Source organism: Tachyglossus aculeatus, chromosome 17, assembly GCF_015852505.1.
Source record: "Tachyglossus aculeatus isolate mTacAcu1 chromosome 17, mTacAcu1.pri, whole genome shotgun sequence".
Classification (NCBI taxonomy): Eukaryota; Metazoa; Chordata; class Mammalia; order Monotremata; family Tachyglossidae; genus Tachyglossus; species Tachyglossus aculeatus.
In genome coordinates, this window is record NC_052082.1 from 21,092,702 (window position 1) to 21,111,522 (window position 18,821).

The following is an 18,821-nucleotide window of genomic DNA, read 5'->3' on the forward strand; positions in this document are numbered from 1 at the left end:
ATTATCTTTTATCTGCCCCAGTGACTGGCATATAGTAAATAGTTAACAAATATCAGAATAAATATACCTGATATGTTATGATTTGAAAGTGACAATTTATACTAAGACCTTATCCATAGGTGTGGTTTCCATTCATAATAATAATGATACATGTTAAGCTTTTACAATGCTTTAAAAGATGGACTATGCTAAGCCCCGGGGTAGATACCAAAATGACAGATTAGACACTCTTCCTATCCCACACTGGATCAAAGTAAGAGGGAGAGAGGACAGATATTCCACATTCCCATTTTACAGGTGAAGAAACTGAGGCTCAAAAAGGTTGTAATTCACCCAACATAATCGAGCAGGCAAGTGGCAAAATGGGACCAGCATCTGTTTCACCTGATTCCCAGTCCCATGAATTTTCTGTTAGGCAACCTGCCTCCTCTTTTCTGTTGTTGAAATGCAGGTTTGAGACCGATAATCCCCTCCACATCGTGTCCATGAAAGGATGGTCCAATCCCTATGTTCTCCGCCTGGTATTGTTTGCATTCCAATCTCTTGGCTTCCAATCTCTGCTCTGAAAAGGCCAGTCTGTTCTGGAATGCATTGTGCCAGTCTGTTTTTAAAGTTGCTTAAGGTGCAACAGCCAACAGATAGGTGACCTCATTGAAATATTGGCTTTACTGCACCTTTAAAATACTTTCTGTCACTTCACAGTTCCTTGATTTCTATTAACCACAAGTAAAGTTTGTGACAAGAACCAGATAAAAAACTGAACAGCCTATGAAAAAGATCCTTGAATTTGGACTTAGGTGATGACAGGATGCAACACTGAATTTTGCTGCAGAGATCTAAATGTTAGTTGCTCATTCGCACAGATATTAGCCATGTACCAAGTTCTTCACTCTGAATATATTTTGAAGTATGAAATGGCAACTTGCAGCCATGCAGAATAAAATGGTTTCTATGCAATACTGAGAAATTGAATGCTGGGCCATTTTATAGAGAAATTACTTAACACTTAAACAGTTGTCCATTATATTGAAACCAAGTAAGAAGCTGTTCAATGTCTTTTAACTCTAGCAGAGGTGTATACTTCTCTGAAGAGTGGGAAGTTTCAGCTTAAACATTTGATTACTGAGAGTTGTGTCTATTATTAAATGAGCTACTGAAGCTGATCGTGAATGTAAATGAAATTGAATTCTCTGAATTTGAGTGAAAAACACCTATAACCACAACACCATGGATTGCAATATATTAATATTAAAGAGATTTCATTTTCTATCATACATGCCTTTTCCATATTTTCATCATAATTATTTTGAATTTCTAGCCATTTGTCCAATTCCAGTTTGGGAAGGTTTTCTTATTGCCACAGTAGATGTCAGTTTCCAGCCTGGAACAGATTTCACATTATCTCATCTGCAAAGAAGTTATTATTTTCCGTGTGAGTTAAACTTTACCTTACATTTCTCACTCAGGTTCTAATAAATGAACAACAATGGGAGAGGTCCCAGGTGCCGAACCTTCGGCCCACTGCACTGTCTCCTGTTTGCAGCACTTAATGAGATGGGTGAAGTGGAGGCTTTAAGGACAATAATGATAGGCAGAAAACCTGGGTTCTAATGCCGGCTCCACGACTCAATTACCGCATCACCTTGGACAAGTCACTTAATTGAATTAAGGGTTGACTGCTGATCAGAAAATCAAATGAAATTGAGATAATGTATCAATCTGTACTGGGGAAAACACTGGAATAAAAAAGGATCTTTATTAATGATGGTATTTGTTAAGCACTTACTATGTGCCAAGCACTGTAAAACAGTACTCTGTGCTATCCCTTAATTCTGTTATCTAGGAGTATATTAGCCAACAAAGCAACAAGAAAAAGGGAAATAGAAAGTTGAATAAGGAAGGCCTATATCCTTGGGAAAAATGTCAGGTAGAATACGGCAGTGACACAGATCAGGCTTCAAACCAAACCAAAGGTAAATAGACTTACACAAAACCAGTAATGTCCAACATTTTAAGTGGTTGTGAAACCTGGATCTACAACAAACATCTTGTAGGATAGAGAGTAGGATACTACTTTATCACTCTGGCCCATCCTGGAATTCCCTTCCCCTTGATATCTGACAGACCACCATTCTCTCCGTCTTCAAAGCCCTATTAAAATCATATCACCTCCAAGAAACCTTTGCTAACTAACCTCTCTTTTCCCCAACCTATTTATCCTATTTATCCTACCTCTATATTTTCTATGCATTTGTAACTGACACCCCTGAAACCATCCCCCACCCAACAGCAATTATGTACATATTCCTATAATCTGTCCCTTCTCCGAACTGTAATTTATTTTAATGCCTGTCTCACCAACTAGACTGTAAGGCACCTTGTGGGCAAAGATCATGTCTACCAATTCAATTGTATTGTGCACTTAGTACAGATCTTAGTACAGTACTCTGAACACAATAAGTACTCTACATACAATTGACTGATTGATAGACTTTTGCTAAACTTTCTATCTCAAAATCATGCTCAAAATCAACTAGCCAGGCAAGATAATGAACAAAGTTTCAGCATCAAAGTTACGCTCACTTCCACCCCTTTTCAGATTGGACATGTGGAAAGAATGGATCCATTCTCAGTACCCAAACTAGAACAAAGGCAGACTACTGGCAAGAAAGTCATGTTCACCTGAAGACAGTTTCACTGGGTGGGGCATTTTGGAGAGTAGGAGGATAGTAAATTACCTAAACAAATGGAAGTGAGCAACAGAAAACAAAAGGGATGAAGGAAACATTTTAAAAATGCAATAAACAGCAGCTTCAGGCAATGTGACATTTCAGCTCAATAACTGGGAGACCACTGTGACAATATGGCATAGCGCAATCCAGAGAGGAGTAACTGCTTGAGAAGAAGCTATTAAAGAATAGCGAGAAAGAGACAAAAGGGATAAAATAATGGAACAGGTGCTGCAAACCACAAAATCATTCCAACAAACAGTTTAACCAAGAGCAATCTGTCTGTGTGACCCCCTTTACATGTAGATGACCACCACTTTCCCCACCTTTAAAACCCTTCTAACCTCAAATCTCCTCCATATGGCCATCCCTGATTAATATCTCTCCCCCAACCCTATTTCTCCATCTGTGGCCAAAATTCAGTCTCTCCAAAGTACCACTTTAACCTCTGAGATACTCCCTGTCCCCAGGTAGCACTTATGAACGTACCTTTAACCACTGTAATTTATTTCAGTTTCCCCTTCCCCCAACACACACTAAAGACTGTAATCCCTTACAGGGCAGGTATCCTGTCTACTGACTCTATTTTACTTGCCCAAGTACTCTGCACATAATAAACTGGGCCACTTATCAGCTGTGTGACTTTGGACAAGCCACTTAAATTCTCTGTGCCTCAGTCACCTCATCTGTGAAATGGGGATTAAGACTGTGAGCCCCATGTGGGACAACCTGATTACCCTGTGTATACCCCAGGGTTTAGAACAGTCCTTGGTACATAGTAAGCACTTAATAATAATTTTGGTATTTTTTAAGCACTTACAATGTGCAAAGCACTATTCTAAGTACTGGGGAGGATACAGGTGATCAGGTTGTCCCATGTGGGGCTCACAATTTAATCCCCATTTTACAGATAAGGGAACTAAGGCATAGAGAAGTGAAAGATGGCATTTTTATTAAGCGCTTACTATGAGCAAAGCACTGTTTTAAGTGCTGGGGAGGTTACAAGGTGACCAAGTTGTCCCACGGGGGGCTCACAGTCAATCCCCATTTTACAGATGAGAGAACTGAGGCCCTGAGAAGTTAAGTGACTTGCCCAAAGTCACACAGCTGACAATCGGCGGAGCCGGGATCTGAACCCATGACCTCTGACTCCAAAGCCTGTGCTCTTTCCACTGAGCCACGCTGCTTAGTGACTTGCCCAAGGTCACACAGCAGACAAATGGAGGAACGGGATTATAACCCCTGACCTCTGACTCCCAAGCCCGTGCTCTTTCCACTGAGCCATGGAGGGCTTAGTACAGTGGTCTGCACACAGAAATCGCTCAATAAATATGATTGAATCCTATGATAGCTGCAATACAGAGGACAGGTCAGACTGGCCCAGTGGAATACAGTTAAACAGAGAAGTTGGGGTTCATCCAGCATTCAGAGGAGTTGAGTGTGAGTGTGACCGATCACATGCAACTCTGTGAGAGCTGTATAACCCTTTCTAAACTAGACAGAATGACCAAAAAATGAACTTCAGAAACTCTGCTTCTGCCTAGAATAGTGCTCTTGCCACTGGGCCATGCTGCTTCACTATGACAAGAGAGGGGGATGCCACGAAGGGGAAGGAGGACAGGGAGGGGGCAAACGACAAGGAGCTTAACAAATACCATCATTATTATTAAGCACTCAATAAATACCACTAATGGATTGATTGGAGCTAAGCCATGGCAAAACCTGGTACAAATTAATCAGGGACGGAGACTGTGTCCAATTGGATTTTCCTGTATCTACTCCAGACTTTAATTTACTACAGTATTTGGCACCTAAAAAGTGCTTAACAAATACAATCACTACTAACATCATTATTATGTGTCAAACACTGTTCTAAGTGCTGGAGTAGATACAAGCTAATCAATCAATCAATCAATCAATTGCATTTATTGAGCGCTTACTGTGTTCAGAGCACTGTACTAAGCACTTGGGAAGTACAAGTTGGCAACATATAGAGACAGTCCCTACCCAACAGTGGGCTAATCAGGCTGGACCAATCCCTGTCCCACATGGAGCTCACAGTCTTAATCCCCATTTTACAGATGAAGTAACTGAGGCACAGAATAGTTAAATGACTTGCCCAAGGTTACACAGCAGGAGCCAGGATTGGAACCCAGGTCCTTCTGACTCCCAGTCTGTGCTCTATCTACTGAGCCACACTGCTTCTCGTAAGTATCTGACCTTATCTAGCTTTGAGCCTTAAGAAATGCCTTTCTAGCTAGAGAGGAGAAATACAAAAAACCCAGCAAAGTTGTCCCAGAGTCCTTTTAAGGCTTCTGTTGACTGTGACAGCAGCCACTGCCCTAGAAACCAGGGTGGATTTGTTATTTAGTGCAGCTGAAAGTGTCTAGAAAAGTCAGGCTTCTTAGGCGGGGCTGACTATCTCAGGTAGAAGTAATGAGGAAGTAATAGAACATCTAGAGCTGAGGAAAGGGTGGGTGGGTCTGAATGCTTGAGGGGCAATCCAGGTGGCAGGTGGAGTGACTACATAATGGAAGTGTTGTAAAGTAACAAAGGCTAGATGGCATATTGATGGGGTGGTAGGTTTGATTAAAGTCAGCAGGACTGGGCTACTTGAACTTTATTGGGTGGAGTAAACTGTTTTGTAACTTCACAGCTCCCCCCTCCTAAAAAAAAAAAGAAAATATTTCCTCCCATCTGCCCCTGTGATCAAAATAAAGCTTGGGCACCTGTGACAAGAGATAACTGAACTACATTCCTCTGTGTTTCCAAAGGAAACCCAATGGAAAACAAAAAAACTCTCCATTTCTAATCATAACCTAGCTTCCAAGATACAGAGCTTGCTTTCCCCCTCCAAAGCGGTGACTCCCATCATGGCATGAATATTAGCTTAAGAAAAACGGGTATCAGTAGAGTTCAACAGATATTAAACTAACGGAAATACTTTTCCTATAAGCACTCCTCCATAAACTCTGACACTTAAATGACCACTTGTACATGATAATTGTTAACATTTAAGGTCTGAAATTATCCTAAAATCGGGTACAATTAAGGCAAGCACGATAAAGATTTTAATCCACAGTAATTGTGCATGTCTGTCCTCCACTGAACCGAGAATATCTCTGTCTTCAGACTCATTTAGACTTAGGTCTCTTCTGAGCAAAACTTGTCAAACTTCAATATAGTTTAGGATGGAAGATCAATTTGGGGTCTTTAAAAACTTCAACCAACTCGCTCATTGCTTTCCATTAATTAGAAAAATTATGGCTGTCTGCATCAAGCACCGATTTGGTATTCCAGAGAGTGAAAGAATGAGACCATAGGATGATTACACCTGCCTCTCTGAACAGTCCCATCAAGCAGATTATGCTATTCTCAATTATATCCCACTTTATTTCATGCAATAAATGTGTTCCCATGAAGCCAAAATATCATTGTTAACAGAAGTAGTCAGTAAACTATTTATTCTATTTTCGTTTTCAATGCTGTTTGAAATTATTCATTTTCATAAATGATGCTCTTGTTTTTAAATTTTAAACATTCAAGACGAGAAAGATGCCTTTGCTATCTCTTTATCTCTTCCATTTCTCTAGTTACCCTGCAGGGGAATCCTGTCCACCTTGCTGAGATTCATTACTTTGGGCTTTTCTTATGCTCAGGTTTAACTGCTGCCTGACATTAAATGAAGCAAAGCAGAGAATAGAACAGGATTTGGCAGATTCTGTGATGTTAGTTTAAAGTAAGTAAGCACTCATTAGAAACTATGTTTACCGGCACTCCTGGCTTCGCCACTGGGCAGCAAGAGAAATGGCAGGTTCTGATATTATGACCATGTTCTTCAGTCATTTTTTCACCAGATATTTTTACTTTGTTCCTGAGCCTTTCTTTTACTGCATTGTTTTCCCAGATTCCTTTATTCTCTGTCTAATTTAACTTTTTTTCCTTGGGTAAATCTCTCAAATGTTTCTTCCAACTGAGGTCCCCTTCTTCAAGATCACGTTCCCTGAATAGAAGTCAGTAAGCAAGAGTGAAACCCACATTTCAAGTCTCAAAAGAAGCCGCGTGGTCTAGTGGAAAGAGAATGAGTCAGAGGATCTGGGTTCCAATCCCAGCTCTGTTAATCGCTTGCTGTGTGACCTTCACTTAGTGTCAGGCAGCAGTTAAACCTGAAAATACAGAAAGCTCAAAGTTATGAATCTCAGCAAGATGGACAGGATTTCCCTGCACAGTCACCAGAGAAGTAGAAAAGATAAAGTGACAGTAAAGATCTTTCTTGCCTTAAATATTTAAAATTTAGAAACAAGAGTGTCCCTAGCAAGAAAATATTTCCTTAACTTCTCTGTGCCTCAGTTACCTCATCCATAAAATGGGAATTAAATCCTCCTCCCTCCAACTTACACTGTGAGCCCCATGCCACACAGGGACTGTGTTCAATCTGGGGATTATCTTGTATCTACCCCAGTCCTTAGAACAGTGCTTTACACATAGGCAGTGCGTAATTAATATCATTAAAATATAACCCCAGTAGGCTGGTTTCTAATGCTCTAAATAAACCACAAAATGGAGAGCAGCCTGGGCACAATATTTAGTACTGTGGCTCTAGACTGTGACCTCATGTGGGCAGGGAATGTGTCTACCAACTCTGTTACATTGCTATATTGTACTCTCCCAAGCTCTTATGCAGTAAGTGCTCAATAAATATGATTGATCTCTGTAACTCCATGTTACCCAAACTCACAAAAAAAGACTTTTTACTTGGCCTAATTCACAACTGTACTTGAATGCCCAGGGTTGCCTGTGGTTTGTGGAGAAAGAAGATGAGGGGTAAGAAGACTTATTTGCAAATATGCAAATCTGCACTGCAAAGTTCACACTACAAGTGAAACTCCATGCCCTGATATGAAGTCAAATTTAAGAAGCTTTTTCTCAGATCATTTTTGCTCTGATTTAAAAAGAAAAGTTCTGAATGATTGTGAAAATGTATTTTACTGGTATCTTTGAGGTACACTACATTTTAAGAGCTCATTTTCCAGTAGGGGTGTGTTTGGGGGAAAGAGATTGTAGGGGCTTGCGGAAATAAATATGTAAACAAATGCTTTGGTGGTACCATTATAATACAAATGTAATAGCATTTACAAATGGAAGATTCTGCTCACTGGAATGTGTTCCCACTTTGGGAACTGGTAACTGAGTCTATTAATCAGCTAGTTTAATTTAAAGATCCATTATTTTTAAAAGAACACATGTATTTTAGTAGTCCAGAGAAGGCAGAAGGGGTCAGATCAATGATCCTGACTAATGGGCCAAGTGTATGAAATGTTTGATTTCTGGGCATGTTGGGTTTGATTGAAGCAGGAGAGAGGTAAATTTATTCATTCATGTTTGTTGAGTGCTTACCGTGTGCAGAGCACATCAGCTCAACTCTCTTTAGCCTTTTTGGCCCCTCTCCCATCTTGACAGATCCCATCCCCAGTCTTTGCTTTCACACAATCCTATATGGTCCACTTTAGCCTCATTATCACTGGTTTAGCACTTATCCTATTCTGCTTTGACTTTCCATATCAGTCTGCTCACTGACTTCCCTGCCTTCCGTCTCTCGCCACTCCAGGCCTCACTTCATTCTGCTGCCTAGATCATTTCTCCCCCCTCTCTCCTCAAATCCAACAGACAATTACTTCCCCCCCCACCCCTTTAAAGCCATATAGAAGGCACATCTCCTCCAAGAGGGCTTTCCAGTCTAATTCCCACTTTTCCTCATTACTCCCTTTGCTCTTCCCCTGCCTCCAGCCCCACAGCACTTATGTATATATATATAAAACTACAGATATATACATATATATATATATATCTGTAATTTTATTTATTTGTATTGATTTCTGTTCCCCCCCCCCCCCCCCCGCCCCAGACTGTGAGCTCATTGTGGGCAGGAAATGCCACTGTTTATTATTGTGCTGTGGTTTCACAGGCATTTAGTACAGTGTTTTGCACGCAATAATCGCTTAATAAATATGATTGAATGAATGACTGAATGAATGCGTCCATGGAGTCACTGTGGGTCAGAAACAACTCAAAGGCATTTGACAACAATGTGGTTGCCTGCAGAATGGGGTCTGTCTTAACAGGGACAGTATGTCTCAGTTTAGTCATATCACGCTTGTTATTGGTAAATTAGATATACTGAGTATACTGCTGTTACTCATGATTACCTCCCCCTCATGTTTGATTATTGATATGTCTGCCTTTATGTAATATGGTCTTATGTTTTATATTGAAAAATAGGCATCTTATAATATAGAGAGGAAAATGGGTCCTCTTCTACCCATTTATGCTTCCCAATTGTTTCTTCCAGTTATAGAACATGCATCAGTATACTCTTTCAACAGTAATTGTGGTATTTGTTAAGTGCTTGGTTAAGTGCTTTCTGTGTGCCAAACAATGTATTTATTAATCACTGAGGGGGAGACAGACATTAATATGAATAAATAAGTATCCTGTATCCACCTCAGTGGATTACATATTAATCACTGAGGTGGATACAGGATACTTATTTATTCATATTAATGTCTGTCTCGCCCTCTAGATTATAAGCTCGTTATGGGTAGGGACTGTCTGCTAATTCATTCATTCATTCAATCCTATTTATTGAGCACTTACTGTGTGCAGAGCACTGTACTAAGCACTTGGGAAGTACAAGTAGGCAACATATAGAGACGGTCCCTACCCAACAACAGGCTCACAGTCTAGAAGGGGAAGACAGACAACAAAACAAAACATGTAGACAGGTGTCAAAATCATCAGAACAAATAGAATTATAGCTACAGGCACATCATTAACAAAATAAATAGAATAGTAAATATGTACAATTAAAATAAATAGAGTAATAAATCTGTACAAATATATACACGTGCTGTGGGAAGGGGAAGGAGATAGGGTGGTGGGGAATGGGGAGGAGGAGAGGAAAAAGGGGGCTCAGTCTAGGAAGACCTCCTGGAGGAGGTGAGCTCTCAGGAGGGCTTTGTATTGTGCTCTCCAAGCTCTTAGTAAATGCTCAATAACTACAATTGATTGATTATTGACATAATTGATTGATAATTAGGTCTGACACAATTCCTGTCCCACATGGGGCTCACAGTCCAGGGGGAATAGAGAACAGGAATTAAACCTCAATTTTACAGATGAAGAAATTGAGACATATTGAAGTTGTGACTCACCCAAGTTCATATAGCAGACAATCCTGGCTATGCAATTTGTCTGCTGTGTGACCTTGGGCAAGTCACTTAATCGCTCTGTGACTCAGTTACTTCATCTGTAAAATGGAAATTATGTCTTAATGCCTTTGTGGTACAGCAACCATGTCCAACTTAATTATCTTTTATCTACCCTAGTACTGAATGAAGTGCCTGTTACATAGTAGGTGCTTAATAAATGCCATAATAAAATTGGCAGAGTCAGGATTAGAACTCAGGTCTTCCGACTCCCAAGTCCATGCTATTTCCACTAGGCCACACTGTTCCTTTCAAGTTCTATTTCTTCATCCTGCTCCTTTCCAGGAAAAATAGAATGTTCTGTAGTGATGTTAGACTCTATCCCCCTCTCCCAGCCCACAGCAGTTGTGCATATATGTACATACCTATAATTCTATTTATTTATATTAATGCCTGTTTACTTGATGTGTATATATCCATAATTTTATTTATTCATATTGATGCCTGCTCACTTATTTTGATGTCTGTCTCCCCCCACCTCTAGACTGTGCGCCCGGTGTGGGCAGGGATTGTCTCTCTTTATCGCTGAATTTTACTTTCCAAGCACTTATTATAGTGCTCTGCACACAGTAAGCGCTCAATAAATACTATTGAATGAATGAATGAATGAATGATGGAAACCTTAAATCACATCTTTGCATGCTAGCTCGTGGGTACAGGGAACATGATTTATAGTTAGAATAATTTTAAGCTCACTACAGAAAATAGTTGAGTGCATTTTCATAAGGTCCTCTCGTTTCCATGGCAAACAGAGCCATTTATTGCTGCTAAAAATGAAGGCTTTTTCTTACACCATCCAAATGCTTTTCAGTGTGTGCCAAAAACCCAAGTCAATCCAGAACAAGTCCACCAGTGGTCAGTTATTAAAAACAATGCTCAGTACAAATGTACAGCAAGCAGGTCATGATGACATTCCAACCAAGTCAGTCAAGAACATTGAATAATACACCTTAGTTAAATATTTCTCAGCTTAAAACAAAGAGAAATCTGATTCTCCATGATAAGAAAATAGGGCAATGAAGTAAGCTGAGGAGAATCAATTGAAATTAGAAAATAATTTAAATTTTCTCCAACAGCAGATTGTTATCTTCTTAAAATATTCAGTCTCCCGAAATCCTTTACATACCAGACCACCAGAATACAATATAATGGGCATTATACATTTTAACACATAATGAACTGCTGCAATTTTGCAGTCTTCTATTTGTTCTCTGATATGTTGATGATGTTTATTCTTTGGAGGCTTGTGAAATTTTTTATATTCAACATTATATTTAGGTTTACAAAATTGCATCTAATTAGACAAATAAAACATCCAGAGTATATTCATACTGGTTAATGTGCTCACCACTTAAAAATATCACAATTGTAAATGGGGAGAAAAACACTATCAGTAATTCTATAGATAAGCCTTGTTTTCTTAATAATCTTTTTGGGTTACTGTGCCTTTGGTAAAATTCTACATAAATATTGCACAATGCAATTACAATGCATTTTAACATTTTAAAGAAAGGTATTTCTGGCTACTTACTCTACGTGTGCTAATTAAATAGAAATTAATGAACTAAATACACTGGATTAATTCTAAATGTTCACCTTTATACTGCAGTTATAATCCAAGGGTATAAAATAGCTCTCAATGAAATCTCTATAGATGAAGACACTAAAGTGTACAATTCCACCGTGACAAAGCCTAGATTTAACCACCTCACCCTATTTAATGTCACACACCTCACTGCATAATAATAATTATTGTGGTATTTGTTAAGCACTTATGTGCCAAGCACTGTGGTAGACAAAAGATCATCAGGTCTCACATGGGGCTCACGTTTTAAGTAGGAATAAGAACAAGTATTAGATCCACATTAGACAGAGAAGGGAACTGAGGCCCAAAAATGTTATTTACCCAACGTCACATAGCAAGTAAATGTAAGAGGTGGGATTTGAACCCAAGCTCTTTCCACTAGGCCATGCTGCTTCTCTTCCATAACACTTAATGACCCCTATCACACAGGTACTTCACCCTATTTCCCTGCTGTTATAGAAGGCAGAAGGCTCTTTGTCTAATGGAGATTCTCAGAAATGATAGCCATGGTATTCGTACTAAGCACTGGGGTAGAAACAAGATAATCAGGTCGGACAAGGCCTCTATCCGACATGGAGCTCACAGACTAGGTAGTGGGGAGAATGGATATTTAATTGGCATTTTGTCAGTAACCCAATGGTCTTGTCATAGGCACACACCCCCATTGTGTGAAAAATGTAAACTTTAGGTGTGCCATCTTCAAACCTAAAGGGAAGCTATAAATGTGTGAGTGTGTGTGTGTTTATGTGTTTGTTTATGGACGTATGACTATTTCATGCCATATTTGTTTGACAGTCTAGTACTGCGCAGCACACAAATTACCAGACACATCAGAAAGGCAAAACTAGTGTTCTTAATAATTCTGTTCCAGTTGAAGATCCACATTAAAATTAAATGCACACTTTGCCACATTTTCAAAGAGATTCTGCTGAAAGAGGTGACAAGAAAATTGCCAACTTACTTTACTATCCATGCTCACAACCGCTTACTAATTCGGTCGCGTACTTGGATAGTAACTTAAAAAGCCAATTAATATCACTCCCAAAAGAGAACATATTAAAATTCCAACTCTTTACTTTTTTTCTTAGTGTTAATATCAATATTTTTCTCTCAGTTCACCCAATGAATTGGGGTCATTTTATTTTCTGGTATCAGTCAGAACAGTCTTATTCCTGGTTTCCGCTTTCTAGTTTTTCTACCAGTAGGAGGGAATTTCCTCCTGAAGTCTTATCAGCTTGAACCACAACATCTGCAATGATTTCTGGATCATTGACAAATTACATTCCTTTAATCTCTACCCACACAACTTTTAATGAATAAAAGATTTTTAATATGTTCAAGATTTAGAGAAATAATATCACGTCTGGTTTTTCTATTTATAATAATGATGATGATGATGATAGTATTTGTTAAGCTCTTACTCTGTGCCATAGCTGTACCAAACCCTGGGGGTAGATAAAAGATAATCAGATTGTACATGTTATCCAAAATGTGAAGCCAAATTTCCACCCAATACCAAAGTTCTACTAGTTCTTCAGATAAACCTGAAGTCAAATGTCCCAGGAGCTTCTTGAAGGCTCGGAAGTGAATGATCTTAACAATCCAAGTTGTTGGGTCCTATTGACTAACTTTGAAACTCTTAAAGGACTCTATTACCATCTAGACAATATCCAGGCTCATGATTTAAAAGACAGAATTAGCAATATTTGATGCATCGAATGACAGTTTGTACGTGGTTTCGGGAATTCAGGAAAAATTTAAGGAAATGGTATGTGTCGGTCTATGTTAACACTACCTAGTCTCGATGCTCATTCCAACTCCTTAGCCTATGATCTGCATGGAGAAGGTTGGATATTTCACCAAAAAAGATATGGATTTCAAATATTAAATAATTGTTTTGAACCAAAGAAAATAGTTAAATTATTATTTTAATAATAGAAAATTACCTAATTTAAAAGGAAAAAATGAAACTAAAATTCAGAGATCAAGGTTAAATTTGGAGAATTATAAATTGGACAGCATTATCTCTTTACAGCATCAAGATGCAAACACTTAAGGATAGGAAGGAGATTGAAAGAAGAAAATAGTTGGAAGTGCTAAAATACTCTGCCTACTTTACAGGTGTCAGCTAGGCATAATTCTTTCCCACAGACTGAGTTAAAGAATAAGCTAAAGCATTACACTTTACACATAGAATTCAGCACAAATAAAGGAAGTATAGGCTACACAATTCCAAAATAATTTTAACAAATTAAACCTGGAAGGTTCTTTTGTTTTGTTTTTAAACATGCATAATCATTGGCAGGAACAAGGCATTATTGTAGGTTATTATGACACATTTAGGGAACAAATAAGGAAAAAATAATTTGATTTGATCAAATTATATTAGATTTTATTAGAGTGTACCTGAAATTCAATTTTTTTTAACTGTCCTGGATTGCTCATTTCCCTTTGGCACAGAGAGGCTGTTTGTATGCCTTTACAGATAGATTTGGTAATTTCTTGTTACACTTATGCCATGTCTAGTTAGTTAGTCAGATGTATTTATTGAGTGCTTACTGTGTGCGGAGCACTACACTAAGCAATTGGGAGAATGCAATACAAGACTATAACAGATGTATTCCCTGCCCACAATGAGTTTACAGTCTAGAGGGGAGACAGACATTAATATAAATAAATGAAATTTACAGATATGTATGTAAGTGCTGTGGGACTGAGAATAGGGTTGAGTAAAAGGACCAAGTTAAGGTGACGTAGAAGGGAGTAGGAGAAGAGGAAAGGGGTGCTTAGTCAGGGAAGGCTCTTGAAAGAAATGTGCCCTCAATAAGGTTTTGAACAAGAGGAGAGTATTTATCTGTTGGATATGAAGAGAGAGGGAGATCCAGGCCAGAGGCAGGATGTGGGAGAGAGTTCAGCGGTGAGATCAACGAGATTGAGGTGCAGTGAGAAGGCTGACATTGGAGGAGCAAAGTGTGCAGGCTGGGTTGTAGTAGAATAGTAGTGAATTGAGGTAGGAGGGGTCAAGGTGATGGAGTGCTGTGAAGCCAATGCTAAGGAGTTTTTGTTGATGTGGAGGTGGATGAGCAACCACTGGAGGTTCTTGAAGAGTGGGGAAACATGGCCTGAAAGTTTCTTTAGAGAAAAGATCTGGGTAGCAGAATGAAGTATGGACTGGAGTGGGGAGAAACAAGAGGTAGGAAGGTCAGAAAAGGCTAATACAGTAATCAAGGCAGGATAAGTGATTGGATTAGCATGGTAGTGCTTTGAATGGAGAGGAAAGGGTGGATTTTTGTGATTGTGAAGATGGATTGAATATGTGAGGTGAACAAGAGAAAGAAGTCCAGGATAGGCTTGTGAGACAAGAAGGATGGTGGTGCCGTCTACAGCGATGGGAAAGTCAGAGGAAGGACAGAATGAGGATGAGGAGTTGTGTTTTAGACATTAAATTTGAGATGATTATAGGACATCCAAGCAGAGATGTCCTGAAGGCAGGAGGAAATGCGAGACTGCAGAGAAGGAGAAAGACCAGGGCTGGACACACAATGTAGTTATCCAGGTCTTTAGGGTTAAGGGATGGGGGTGGAGGGGGAACAGGAGGTTTGAGGAGAGAGTTAAACATGTGGAACAACTGGCGAGGGCAATGGGCACGGGTGTCAATAAGGATAGAGAAATAACTTGTCCGGGCAGAGTTAAAACATGTAAGGATGTCAAAGTGGACGAGGTCGGCCTGATATCTAGATTTCTGCTAGCAGCTCTCTGTAGCTCATGATCCAAGGCTGTGTGTATCAAAGAGAAAGTGTAGTTCAAACCTATCAAAATACAGACAATGATAGCTCTCTATCTCTTGTCCTCTATATTGTTTTGTTAACACACATGAGAGAGAGAGAGAGAGAGAGAGAGAGAGGGAGGGAGGGAGGGAGAGAGGGAGGGAGAGAGAGAGAGAGAAGCAACTGTGGAGCTCCTGTAGACCAAAAAAGAAATATAGTAGTAATGTATATGTCACTTTACCAGATCTCTTCCTGGGGCTCTCTCTTGCATCTGAAATTAGAGAAATTTAAAACTGAGCTCAAAGCAGCCACCCAACTCCAGGAGTAGCTGACCACAGCTGGCTGTTAACAAAAACCGGCAGAAGCGCACTGGGATTGACTGCAGAGAGGAGTCTGAATAGGCTCAGTCAGACCTATCCCAGTATGTGCGTTGTTAGTGTAATCTGTATGCCTGTCGGCCTCTGTAACTGATGCCCTTTCAATTGAAGTAAACATTATCATAGCAGCCCAGAGAAAATGCACAGGCTTATACTCATATAGTCTTATATTTACACTCTTATACTTATACTCTTATATACTTAATATACGTATATATGAGTATATATAAGAGAGAAGCATCCACTCCAACTACTTTTCATCTCTGGAGGCAAAGCAGAGATCACAAATGTATTCTTTTGAAGGTGATATTTACCCCATTATTTTAAGTTTTGGGTTTTTTATGAGATATTGAGAGTCCAGTATTGTTTGCAACAACTTATCTCCTGCAATGCTGATTGCCAGATTTACATCCCCTGTGAATGAGTTCTCTCACAGAGTTGCATAGGATGTGAACTTGGCTCTGAGAACATAAGTTAAGAGTGTCTATTTTTCTAAATGTCTACACTGAGGTGGATTTTGGAAGGCTTTCAAGGCTGATGCCCATTTGGCAACATTATTCTGAAGCTCAGAATTCTTCAGATTCCTCCAAAATCAGTAGGAAAAGATATTGCCTTTGAGAGTAAAATAGTCATCTATTATCTCTACACTGTAACTGTTCTTCATAGTCAAATATATCACTGCTGATAGGAAGATTTCATCTGTGTGAGTTGTCTCTTCCACACTGAACTCTCACAGAGAACAGGGCACTTTTCCCAGTCCCTTAACCAATCAAGATGAACAATTGTTCTTAAAGAGAGTTGCCACTTTAACACTTACAAGACCAATATGGGCTTTTTGGCTGATGGCCTTTAAATGGTGAGTCATTAGAAGGGAAGGAGGAAACCCCAACTACCAGCAAGCTATGTGCTTGATTTAGGTGTTTAAAAGTGTTAATAGGTTGCATTGATAAATGCACATTCTGCCATCTGATCTTCACATAGCCACACTGGGCACTGTGAGGTGTCTTAGTGGAAAATCAAACATAGGATAGTTATCCTGGAGAAGTACAAGTGTAAAAGACCTCCTAAGCGGTAGATACTATCACTTTCCACCTGCTTCATTAACTGTATTGGACTGCATCTGTCTCCCCCTTCTAGACTGTGAGCCCGTTGTTGGGTAGGGACCATCTCTATATGTTGCCAACTTGTACTTCCCAAGCGCTTAGTACAGTGCTCTGCACACAGTAAGCACTCAATAAATACGATTAAATGAATGAATGAATGCCATCCACGTGAATGGACAGAGTCTTTGTTTCTTCCTCTCATCTCTAAACAAAGATAGGCACAACGCGACATGATCACTGGTATGGCACATGATTGAAATAAACCTTACTGGTGTAGCCCATGGTTCCAGGCTCTGTGCCTTGAAAATGTGCTCATATTGTGAATGATTGTATCATAGGGGACAATTGTCCGGGGGCTTATACAGAATTAGTTGGGACATGTTCAGAAGCAGTAGTAATGTTGCCTGGTGGAGGGAGTGTGAGACTGGGAGTCAGTAGGATCTGGGTTCTAATCCTGGCTCTTCCTCTTGTCTGCCATGAGATTTTGGGGAAGTCATTTAATTTCTCTATGCCTTGGTTACTTCATCTGTAAAATGAGGATTAAGACTGTGAGACCCATTTAGGACAGGAACTGTGTCCAATTTGATAAACCTGTATTTACCCCAGCCCTTAGTACAGTGCCTGGCACATAGTAAGCACTTTAACAAATACCATTAAAAAGGGACAGACAGGCATTATGGGTAAGTAAAAATTACATACAAGCTTTCTCCACTCTTTTGTTGAACCCTAACCCCTCACTGTCCTCCTAGAGTGCAGAATTTAGGAGTTGGAAGAACTGGGTTCTTATCCCAGCACTGCCACTTGCCTGCTCTGTGACCTGGGGCAAGTCACTTAACTTCTGGTTGCCACAGCCTCCTCCTCCATAAAATGGAGAGTCCATGCCTGTTCTCCCTCCCCTTCAGAATGTGTTGGACTGAGGCTACCTCTGGGCTGATTACCCTACACACATCCTCTAGACTGTGAGCTGCCTGTGGCAGGGACAGTTTCTGTTTGTTGTTGTATTGTACTCACCCAAACTCTTAGTACAGTGCTTTGCGCACGGGAAGTGCTCAATCAATAAATATGACTGAATGAATGAATAAATCACTGACACACACACACTCACTCATTCCACTCCAAGGGTCCAAAACCAGTCCATAGTCAAGGGAGCCCATTCTGCCAATGCTTCTTTTTTCTTCTTCCAAGTGCTGTTGCCTTCTGCTGCTTCTGAGTGCTGCTCTCCTGCTGCTGCTGCTGCTGCTCTCTTCTTCAATATGTGCTTCTCTGTGCAAAGGGATAGGAAGCTGTGGCAACCAGAAGTTAAGTGACCTCTCCAAGATCACTGAGCAAGCAAGTGGCAGTGCTGGAATAAGAACCCAGTATAATTCATTCACCTCTGCAATGTTGCATTTTTGGTACTTGCTTCCATCACCCCAAATCAGCACCTCCTTCCCTGTCTCCCCATTCTTCCAATTCCTTGTTTCTGATGCCAGTTTTTTTTTTTAACTAACCATAGTGCTAGCTGTAAATAAAGCAAATGGAAGGAAAAGGGGAAGGAAGAGGAAGAGCAGGATGAGAGGAAAAGGAATGGATAAGGTAGCAGGAGGAGAAAAGGAAGAGCAGGAGCAGAGGGAGGAGGAGAGGAAGAGGGAGGGCTAGGACCCAATGGCCAGTTTGGGATTGTGCTCTAGAACAATTCATGGTCTACATCAGTTAATCAAATTGGTATTTATGGAGCACTTACTGTGTGCAGAGTTTGATTGATTGATTGCAGAGCACTGTAGTAAGTGCTTGGTAGAGAGTACAACATTGCAATTAATAGATATGATCCCTGCTCTCAAGGATCTTACAGTCTAATAGGGGAGGCAGACATTAAAATAAATCATATTTAGGGAAAATGGCAGAGTACAAGGATATGTATGTAAGTGTTGTGGAGCTGGGTTGAGTAAAAAAAATGCCTAAGGAGTCATGGGTTCAAATTCTGGCTGTGTCATCTGTCAGCTATGTGGCTTTGGG